This window comes from Arachis ipaensis, chromosome B6, assembly GCF_059453495.1.
Source record: "Arachis ipaensis isolate K30076 ecotype BB chromosome B6, ASM5945349v1, whole genome shotgun sequence".
In the NCBI taxonomy this organism is placed as follows: Eukaryota; Viridiplantae; Streptophyta; class Magnoliopsida; order Fabales; family Fabaceae; genus Arachis; species Arachis ipaensis.
The window spans coordinates 38,970,163-38,981,820 of NC_142441.1; positions in this window are offsets into that span (position 1 = coordinate 38,970,163).

The following is an 11,658-nucleotide window of genomic DNA, read 5'->3' on the forward strand; positions in this document are numbered from 1 at the left end:
ATTTCTACCCATACATAAGATTGTGTAACTATTTGAATAGTCACTCAAATTATTGAATTGATTAATTGACAGTATGGCAATAATTTATAGTATCCAAGTATATTTAACTAAATTCTTTCAATGTTTTCATATTATAAAAGTTCATAGAAAATTAAAAGAAAAATAACGTGGAGGCATGGGTGTATCTATTTAAATAATTTGTAGGATAAGATACTATTTTTATTCCTAATATTTGGATCATATTTTAATTTAGTCTTTAAAATTTTGAATGTCTTATTTTTGTCTTAAAAAATTTTAAATAGATTTAATATTATCTTATCATTAAATTTGACACGAATAATTAACAAACAAGTGACATAAACGTTAACAATGTTATTGTTAAGTCATATGTTCTTTCTTATGTTAGAAAAATATAACAAAAATTTTTGTAACACTTCTTCTTTTCAATTTTCTTCATATAAAAAAATTCCAAAATTTTAACTCTTTGCACATCATAAAATTCTTTTCCAAGAATTAGACTCACATATATTTATGTGTGTAAAGGTAAAGAAATAAAATTTTTGTTATAGTATTAGTCAATTTTCTCTACTCTTGACATATATATATATATATATATATATATATATATATATATATATATATATATATATATATATATATATATATAAAATAAAATTTATTATTAATTTTAAATTTAAATCTCAATTTAAATTTAAATCTTATCTTATTTAAAATCTGAATCTTATCTTCTCTTATTTTAAATTGAAATCTTATGAATCATATCATATCACAAGTCAATTTGAAACATAATCCGTTAGGATTTCATCCGAACTTAGAATTCAAATTTAAAAACAGAATAACTAATTATTTTTGTTTCTCATTTATTTTAATTATCATATTATTATATTCTTAGTGCTAGCAAAAATTATATTAATATTCTATTTGAATTAACATAATTATTTATTTTGATCAAATTAAAATAATAATTAAATAATTGTTTAGCAAAGATTATAACACTCGTTAGTGTATGACCCCATAGGTTCAACACTAAGCGAGTAGTAAATTAGTCATAGCGTCTAACAACACTCCTTAATGAGTCGATAGTATGAAATAATATATTTTTACTAAGAACCTAAGAAGAACAATGTAAGGCCCACATCGGTTGGGGAGGGGAACGAAGCATGCCTTATAAGGGTGTGGATACCTCTCCCTAGCATGACGCGTTTTGACGAGTGAGTGTGGGGGGCTTCGGCTATCATCCCTATCGTCAAAGGCAAAACCATGAGGCCTTGTGTGCCAAAGCGGACAATATCGTGCTAGCGGGTGGTCTGGGCTGTTACAGGAAGCGCTATCCACGCGTGATGTGCGCGGGCGCGCCGAATGTGCTACACCCAATGCCCAGCCATTTTCCAGAGAGTTGTGCCAGAGTTGTGCCAGTTTTGTGCCTGGGGCGCAAGAGTACCCACGCGTACGCGTGGCTGACGCGTGCGCGCCGTTTGGCTAATTTTCAACCCGCGCGTTCGCGCGTATGACGCTTGCGCGTCGATGAGTTTTAAGGCCATCTACGCGTGCGCGTGGAGTGCGCGTACGCGTGGCCCTGTTTTCATCCCAAAGTTGATTTTTGAGTTTTAAAAGCCAAATTTCATACTTCTAAGCCTCCGATCTCACCACTTATGTCTTGAATCATTATGATATGCCTAGCATGAGATAAAGGGCTAGTGAATGTGGTAACTTGCGAGTGAAGCAAGGGGAAAGATGAATGATCATTGAGGATCAAAGATGATTATGTGAGATGCGGAGAATGGCGGTGGAAGTGCTTGTTATTCCATGGGCCGAAGGGCCGTAAATGTTAATGAATTGGCTGGTTATGGATTTAACCGTGAGCCGGATGGCTAGATTATTGTCGTGTTACGGTGGAGCCATGTTTATGGCCAAGTATAAATGCATATATGCTGTTGAATGAATTGTGAATGTTTGCACTTCCACCATTGGAGATGAGGGTTTCCCTGGGTAGTAGCAATGGCTAGCCACCATGTGCTCCAGGTTGAGACTCGAAGCTCTGTTAACCCAATGTCGTAAGTGTGGCCGGGCACTGTGAAATGCCCGGATGAGCTCGCCCCCATAAATATTCACCAGTGATGGTGATGGATAAATATTCACCAGTGAGGGTGATGGATATGGATCATGATTATGATCAAGTTTATGATGAGTATAACTCGAGTTGGGGATACACGACAGAGGGACAGTCCAATGGTTAGCTACCAGGACTTGTCGGGTTGGCTCTATAACCGACAGATGATATCATCAGCCACTAGGGACAGGCATGCATCATAAGCATACTACATGAATTGTTTGAGATTGCCTATTTGACTGCATATTACTTGCTAATTGCCTAAATGCCTTATTTGTTCCTATTTGTAAATCTCTTGTCTGATATAACTGTGTTTGCTATATTATACTCCTGCTGGTGGTTGGGAGGTCTGAAGGAATTGGAAAGGGAAGTATTAGTTAGACTGAAGGATCTTTAGTCAGTTGCCACTTACGGTTTAGCTTGTTTATAAGCTTTGATATTAACTGGAGGAAGTTCTAGGATTGCCTTCGGCTTTCCTCTATTATTATGTATTATATATGTGGAAGCTGTTACCGTACTGGGGACCTCTGGTTCTCACCCATGCGGATTTTGTGGTTTTCAGATGCAGGACACGAGGCTTCTCGTTAAGGTATGCTGGAGACTTCTGGATTAGCGAAGATCCTTTGTTCTCGGGACTCTGTTTTGGGTTATATATCTTGTTTAGATATTTTTATCTCCATTAAATAATACAAACTGTGATGACTCCTTCTAGAGGGGATTTTGGAGATTAGATTTCTGTATTTGTGTCCCTTTGGGTTTCCTTTGGGGTGTTCCTTATTTTATCATATGTATATATTGCTATGCTCGGACCGGTTATCTTCGCAACCGGATTTTGAGTCTTGATATTCCTGTTTTTGACACTCCTTTGTATATATGTTATCTCGCGTTGGTTTATCCTTTGCTCGTTGCGTTATCGATCGGAGTGTTGCGCTTTCGAGTTACGGTTTTTGTTTACCCCTTTTTCTACAAAGGCTCCTAGTTATAATCAATTATTCATACTACTATACGTACTAAATTTTTGTTTTAGAGGTCGTAATACCTTGCCATCTCTGAATTATGACTTAAGCATAAGACTCTGTATGGTAGGGTGTTACATTATGGTATCAGAGCAGTTCGTTCCTGTAGAGCCTGAGGAATGGACTGACTATGCTTTTGTGCATTCTCTGTATGTGTGTTATGTGCTGTTAGTATATCTACTTGATATAGTTAGCATAAACGTTCATGAGCATGCATTTGGGACTTTGAAGCACTAAACTTCCGATATTGAGACTGATCAACTTAATATCGATTGTTTGGTGTGTATAGGAACCAGATGGCGCCTCGTGGACGCGGTAGAGGCCGTGGGAGAGGACATACTAATGCTCGTGCGCCGGAGAATAACCCTAATGACCCGGTGAACTTTATGACTGCGTTGGAGAACATGGCTGCTGCTATGCAAGCCACTGCTGAGGCTCTTGGTCAACAGATGAACAACCATGGTAATGACGGAGGTGGAGTTCAGGGTCCGATGACACTGGCAAACTTTTTGAAGGTTAATCCCCCGAAGTTCAAGGGAACTACTAGCCCGACTGAAGCCGATACGTGGTTTCAGGCTATGGAACGAGCACTGCAAGCGCAGGTGGTATCTGAAGGGCAGCGTGTGGAGTTCGCTACCTATTTGCTCACTGGTGAAGCGTCGCATTGGTGGCAAGGAATCCGACGCCTCTTGCAGCAGGGTGATGATTATATCACCTGGGATGTCTTCCAAGAGGAGTTCTATAAGAAGTACTTTCCGACTTCTTCCAGGACAGCCAAGGAGCTTGAATTATTGCAGCTGAAGCAGGGTACTATGTCCGTATCTGAGTATACTGACAAGTTTGAGGAGCTGTTCAAATTCTCTCGTATGTGTCAAGGGACTCCGGTGGAATATGAGGAATGGAAGTGTGTTAAGTACGAAGGAGGACTCCGGAGCGATATTTTCAGTTCAGTGGGACCAATGGAGATTAGGACTTTCTCCGAATTGGTGAACAAGTGTAGGGTTGCTGAAGAGTGTGTGAAGAGGGCAGCCACTGAGAAAGGAAATCACAAGGGATCATTTCCACAAAACCGAGGGAAGAGCTTTGCACCTAGAGGTCCGCCCTTCAAGAGGGAAGGTTCTTTTAGGAGGCCCAACAACAACTCCCAAGGGAAAAGGTTTGGGAAGCAGCCTCAGAATGATCAAGCTTGTACTAGGTGTGGAAGTCACCATCCGGGAGTACCATGCAAGGCCGGATGGGGTTTGTGCTACAATTGTGGAAAGGCGGGGCATAAAGTCGCAAGTTGCCCGGAGAAGCAAAAGCAAGGTGCTGGGAAAGCACAACAGACTGGTCGGGTGTTCACCACCTCAGCTGTGGGTGCAGAGGGATCCGAGACACTCATTCGAGGTAACTGTGAAATGGCTGGTCAAACTTTAAATGCTTTATTTGATTCGGGAGCATCGCATTCATTCATTACATTTGAGAAAGCCCATGAGTTAGGATTGAAGATCGTAACCTTAGGTTATGACCTAAAAGTGTATAATGCTACCCATGAAGCCATGGTAACTAGGCTAGGATGCCCGAAAGTTTCGTTTAGGTTCAAACAGCATGATTTTGTCCATAATTTAATCTGCTTACCGATGATCGGTCTTGATCTTATCTTGGGATTGGACTGGTTATCTGAGAACCATGTCCTGCTTGATTGTTCTACAAAGTCGGTGTACTTTATGCCGGAGGATACAGAAGGGCCGGTCGTGGTGAATAATTATTACTTGAATTCGATGATGGTGAACTGTTCTGGAATCGAATGTCAGGGTATCCTGTTGTTAACCGCGGGTGTTTCGGGTGATGATCAAAGGTTGGATCAGATTCCGGTAGTGTGTGAGTTTCCGGAAGTGTTTCCCGATGATATTGAGGAATTTCCACCTAACCGAGAGGTCGAGTTTGCTATTGAGTTGGTGCCTGGGGCGGGGCCAATCTCAAGTGCTCCTTATAGAATGTCACCGTTAGAGATGGCCGAGCTAAAGTCTCAGTTAGAGGAATTATTGGGTAAGAATTTTATCCGACCAAGTGTTTTCCCGTGGGGTGCTCCAGTGTTACTAGTAAAGAAGAAAGATGGAAGTATGCGGCTCTGTGTGGATTACAGGCAGCTGAACAAGGTCACCATAAAGAATAAATACCCGTTGCCGAGAATTGATGATCTCATGGATCAGTTACAAGGAGCTGGGGTTTTTTCTAAGATCGATTTGTGATCCGGTTATCACCAGATAAGGGTGAGGGGTGAGGATATCCCTAAGACCGCTTTTAGGACTCGTTATGGTCATTACGAGTACACTGTGATGTCTTTTGGGTTGACAAATGCTCCTGCAGTATTCATGGATTACATGAATAGAGTATTCCGTCCGTTTCTGGATAAATTTGTTGTTGTCTTCATCGACGACATACTGATTTACTCCAAGACTGAAGAAGAGCATGCGGAACACCTGAGGACTGTGTTGCATATTCTAAAGGAGAAGAAACTCTATGCAAAATTGTCTAAGTGTGAGTTTTGGAAGGATGAGGTGAAGTTTTTGGGTCACGTGGTGAGTAAGAAGGGAATAGCCGTAGATCCAACTAAGGTGGAGGCTGTGATGGATTGGAAGCAACCAACCACAGTAACTGAGATAAGGAGTTTTCTGGGTTTAGCTGGCTATTACCGAAGGTTCATCAAAGGCTTTTCGCAATTAGCCTTGCCGTTGACAAAGTTAACTCGCAAAGACACTCCGTTTGTTTGGACTCCTGAGTGCGAGGAGAGCTTTCAGGCATTGAAGAAAAAGTTGACCACTGCACCTGTGTTAGTGTTACCTGAGCCGAACGAGCCTTTTGAGGTATGCTGTGATGCCTCATTAAAGGGCCTAGGGTGCGTGCTGATGCAGCATCATAATGTAGTGGCGTATGCCTCACGACAGTTAAGACCTCATGAAGTTAGTTACCCTACGCACGATTTGGAACTCACTGCGGTTGTGTTTGCCTTGAAGGTGTGGAGGCATTATCTCTATGGGGTTAAGTTCCAAGTCTTTTCTGATCACAAGAGTTTGAAATACCTCTTTGATCAGAAAGAGCTTAATATGAGGCAGAGAAGGTGGATGGAATTATTGAAGGACTACGACTTTGAGTTGAATTACCATCCTGGAAAGGCGAATATAGTGGCGGATGCGTTAAGTCGGAAGTCGTTGTATGCGGCTTGGATGATGCTTCAAGAGGAGAAGTTGCTCAAAGAATTCGAGAGTCTAAAAATCGGTGTTCAAGAAGTATCTGGAACCTTATGTTTGAGCCGATTAGAAATCTCAAGTGACTTTAAGTCCGAACTCCTAAGGGCTCATGAAAACGATGAAGCGTTATGGAAGGTGTTACCGGCTATCGAGCAAGGAAAACAGTGGAGAGTGTCGGAAGAAAAAGATGGGTTATGGAGATTCAAGGGTAGGATCATTGTGCTGGATGTTGGCACTTTGAGGCAAGATATCTTAAAGGAGGCACACAAAAGCGGATTCTCCATTCACCCGGGGAGTACTAAGATGTACCATGATTTAAAGGCGATGTTTTGGTGGCCGGGTATGAAGAATGATGTGGCTGAATATGTTTCAAAGTGCTTAACTTGCCAAAAGGTAAAGATTGAACATCAAAGACCTTCTGGGATGTTGCAACCTTTAGAGGTTCCGCAATGGAAGTGGGAAAGTATTGCAATGGACTTTGTGTCGGGATTGCCAAGGACTAGGACTGGTTTTGATGCTATCTGGGTGATTGTGGACCGACTGATGAAGTCAGCTCACTTTTTGCCCATTCGGATGACTTACACCCTTGAGGATCTAGCACGGTTATACATAAAGGAAATTGTGAGACTCCATGGTGTACCTGCTACTATAATCTCTGATAGAGATCCTCGTTTCACTTCGAGATTCTGGGGTGCATTTCAGAAAGCTTTTGGAACCCGATTAAGCTTGAGTACAACTTACCATCCTCAAACAGATGGTCAATCTGAGAGGACGATCCAAACCCTAGAGGATATGTTGAGAGCTTGTGTTTTGGATCAACCGGAAAGTTGGGATCGGTATATGCCATTAGTGGAGTTTGCATACAATAATAGTTACCATGCGAGCATCGGAATGGCTCCGTATGAGGCATTGTATGGGAGGAAATGTCAATCTCCGCTATGTTGGTATGAAGCTGGAGAGAAAGGCTTGTTGGGGCCGGAGATAGTAGCTGAGACCACTGAACAAGTCAAGAAAATCCGAGATAGGATGCTTACGGCGCAGAGTCGTCAGATGAGTTACGCCGATCAGAGGCAGAAGCCCTTGGAATTTGAGGCAGGAGATCATATTTTCCTTAAGGTTACTCCGACCACAGGAGTAGGTAAAGCGATTAAAGCAAAGAAGTTGAATCCTCGATACATTGGTCCATTTCAGATCCTGGAGAGGATTGGGCCAGTGGCGTATCGGGTGGCTCTACCACCTCATCTTTCGAACCTGCACGATGTGTTTCATGTGTCGCAGCTTCGGAAGTACACTCCTGATGCTAGCCATGTGTTAGAACCTGAATCGGTTCAGTTGAGAGAAGATTTGACGCTTCCAGTGGCTCCAGTCAGAATTGATGATACTAGTATCAAACGGTTGCGTGGAAAAGAGGTTTCATTAGTCAAAGTGGCATGGAGTCGAGGCGGTGTTGAGGAACACACTTGGAAACTTGAGTCAGAGATGCGTACGGATTATCCGCACTTATTCTCAGGTAAGTTGATTTGAATTTTGTGGGAAAAATTCCCAATTAGGTGGGTAGAATGTAAGACCCGGTTAATTAACGGCTAATTAATCCATAAATGAGAATTTATTCTAGAAAGCCAAAAATGTTATTTTTATGGCTAAATGTGATAGAGGAGATTGAGACGAGAATTTCGGTACTAATTTAATAGAAATCGGACCAAGATTGGACCGAACGGGCCAAACCGGACCAACCGGACCCAAAGTGGGCCCTTGGCCCAACATAACTAAACCAAAACCCTAGTTTTCAGTATTCTCTCTCCTCATTAAACACACACACGCTGAAATGGAGTGAGGGAGGAGAAGAACACTCTCTCAAGTTCTATCTCTCACTTGATCTTCAAACCACCATAACTTTTGATCTAGAGCTCCGATTGCCGCTCCGTTTGCGGCCACGCGTTCACCGCGGAGAGCTCTACAAAACCCATACAATCAATCTTGAGGTAAGCCACGTTTTACTGCACGAAATTCCAGCCCTTGATTTCGAGTTTCATGAGCAAAAATGTTGAGATTTTGGGTTCTTTGATGTTATAGGACCCAACTCTCTTGAAGGAGAAGGTTAATCTTGTCTCCTTGGACCTTGGGTGTGATAAGATTCTCAACCCTAGTGTAAATTGTTGTTCTATGATGTTTGGGTATTGAGATGTTGTGTATGGATATGATGATTGTGGCTTAGGTTGTGTATATGTGAATATTGGAGCTTGATTGATGATTTTGGAAAGCTTGGAAGAGGGTTTTGTGTGATAAAAATCTGTTCTTGGAGGTGTTGATACCTTGAGAGCTTGTGGATAAGTGGTTTGGAAGTGCTCCGGTTGAGCTTGGGAAATCGGCTAAGGTATGGTTTCAGTTTCCCGTATCTAATATGTAATGTGGTAGGAAATACTTAGGCTAGAGGCCCTAAGATAGGCATTGAATTGTTGGTGTTGTTGAATGTTGAGATATATGATGTGTTCATATATGTGATTATGAATAATGATGCCTTGATTGTGTGATATATAAGAAATGCATGTTGTGATATATGCTTGATGGATGATTAAGGTTGAATTGGTGGGTGGTACCATGTTGATGGTGAGTATGATGTTGATTATGTATAGTGATTGTTGATTGGAAATGGTATTATTGGAAATTGGGATGAGGAAGGATGTATGACATGATATTGTGTTTGTCCTTTAGCCATTTGATTGAGAAGTGTTAAAATGGTTGGATGTGGTTTTGGAAATTTTGGTAAAATGTCAATATGTGAGTTGAGGATGGCTTGTTGTTGATTTTGGTACATTTTGAATGATTTCAAAGAGAAGGGTTGAAATTGGCATGTTTTGATTGATTTTGAAAAGAGTTGAAAGTGGCTTGTTTTGAAAATGGCACTTTGTGGTTTTGTATGAAAACATGGTTTTTGGGCATACTTTGATGGGACATAACTTGGACTACGGATCTCTGATTTGTGCCAAATCTATTTAGAAATGAAATTGGATCCGGGATGTCCATGCCGTTCGAAGAACGGGTGAAAAACGATTTAAAATGAGGAAGTTATGTCCGTCGGAAGATTGGGATTTGAATCTGTGAATTCTGCAGCTTTTAACTTAGGAAATTTTTAGCAGAATCACCCCCCGCGCGTAGGCGCCCTTGGCGCGTACGCACCGTTCTTCCAGGAAGTGTAAGGCCCACATCGGTTGGGGAGGGGAACGAAGCATGCCTTATAAGGGTGTGGATACCTCTCCCTAGCATGACGCGTTTTGACGAGTGAGTGTGGGGGCTTCGGCTATCATCCCTATCGTCAAAGGCAAAACCGTGAGGCCTTGTGTGCCAAAGCGGACAATATCGTGCTAGTGGGTGGTCTGGGCTGTTACAGATGGTATCAGAGCCAGAACCCGGATCAATGTGCCAGCGAGGGCGCTGGACTCCCTTAGGGGGGTGGATTGTAAGGCCCACATCGGTTGGGGAGGGGAACGAAGCATGCCTTATAAGGGTGTGGATACCTCTCCCTAGCATGACGCGTTTTGACGAGTGAGTGTGGGGGGCTTCGGCTATCATCCCTATCGTCAAAGGCAAAACCATGAGGCCTTGTGTGCCAAAGCGGACAATATCGTGCTAGCGGGTGGTCTGGGCTGTTACAGGAAGCGCTATCCACGCGTGCGCGTGATGTGCGCGGGCGCGCCGAATGTGCTGCACCCAATGCCCAGCCATTTTCCAGAGAGTTGTGCCAGAGTTGTGCCAGTTTTGTGCCTGGGGCGCAAGAGTACCCACGCGTACGCGTGGCTGACGCGTGCGCGCCGTTTGGCTAATTTTCAACCCGCGCGTTCGCGCGTATGACGCTTGCGCGTCGATGAGTTTTAAGGCCATCTACACGTGCGCGTGGAGTGCGCGTACGCGTGGCCCTGTTTTCATCCCAAAGTTGATTTTTGAGTTTTAAAAGCCAAATTTCATACTTCTAAGCCTCCGATCTCACCACTTATGTCTTGAATCATTATGATATGCCTAGCATGAGATAAAGGGCTAGTGAATGTGGTAACTTGCGAGTGAAGTAAGGGGAAAGATGAATGATCATTGAGGATCAAAGATGATTATGTGAGATGCAGAGAATGGCGGTGGAAGTGCTTGTTATTCCATGGGCCGAAGGGCCGTAAATGTTAATGAATTGGCTGGTTATGGATTTAACCGTGAGCCGGATGGCTAGATTATTGTCGTGTTACGGTGGAGCCATGTTTATGGCCAAATATAAATGCATATATGCTGTTGAATGAATTGTGAATGTTTTCACTTCCACCATTGGAGATGAGGGTTTCCCTGGGTAGTAGCAATGGCTAGCCACCATGTGCTCCAGGTTGAGACTCGAAGCTCTGTTAACCCAATGTCGTAAGTGTGGCCGGGCACTGTGAAATGCCCGGATGAGCTCGCCCCCATAAATATTCACCAGTGATGGTGATGGATAAATATTCACCAGTGAGGGTGATGGATATGGATCATGATTATGATCAAGTTTATGATGAGTATAACTCGAGTTGGGGATACACGACAGAGGGACAGTCCAATGGTTAGCTACCAGGACTTGTCGGGTTGGCTCTATAACCGACAGATGATATCATCAGCCACTAGGGACAGGCATGCATCATAAGCATACTACATGAATTGTTTGAGATTGCCTATTTGACTGCATATTACTTGCTAATTGCCTAAATGCCTTATTTGTTCCTATTTGTAAATCTCTTGTCTGATATAACTGTGTTTGCTATATTATACTCCTGCTGGTGGTTGGGAGGTCTGAAGGAATTGGAAAGGGAAGTATTAGTTAGACTGAAGGATCTTTAGTCAGTTGCCACTTACGGTTTAGCTTGTTTATAAGCTTTGATATTAACTGGAGGAAGTTCTAGGATTGCCTTCGGCTTTCCTCTATTATTATGTATTATATATGTGGAAGCTGTTACCGTACTGGGGACCTCTGGTTCTCACCCATGCGGATTTTGTGGTTTTCAGATGCAGGACACGAGGCTTCTCGTTAAGGTATGCTGGAGACTTCTGGATTAGCGAAGATCCTTTGTTCTCGGGACTCTGTTTTGGGTTATATATCTTGTTTAGATATTTTTATCTCCATTAAATAATACAAACTGTGATGACTCCTTCTAGAGGGGATTTTGGAGATTAGATTTCTGTATTTGTGTCCCTTTGGGTTTCCTTTGGGGTTTTCCTTATTTTATCATATGTATATATTGCTATGCTCGGACCGGTTATCTTCGCAACCGGATTT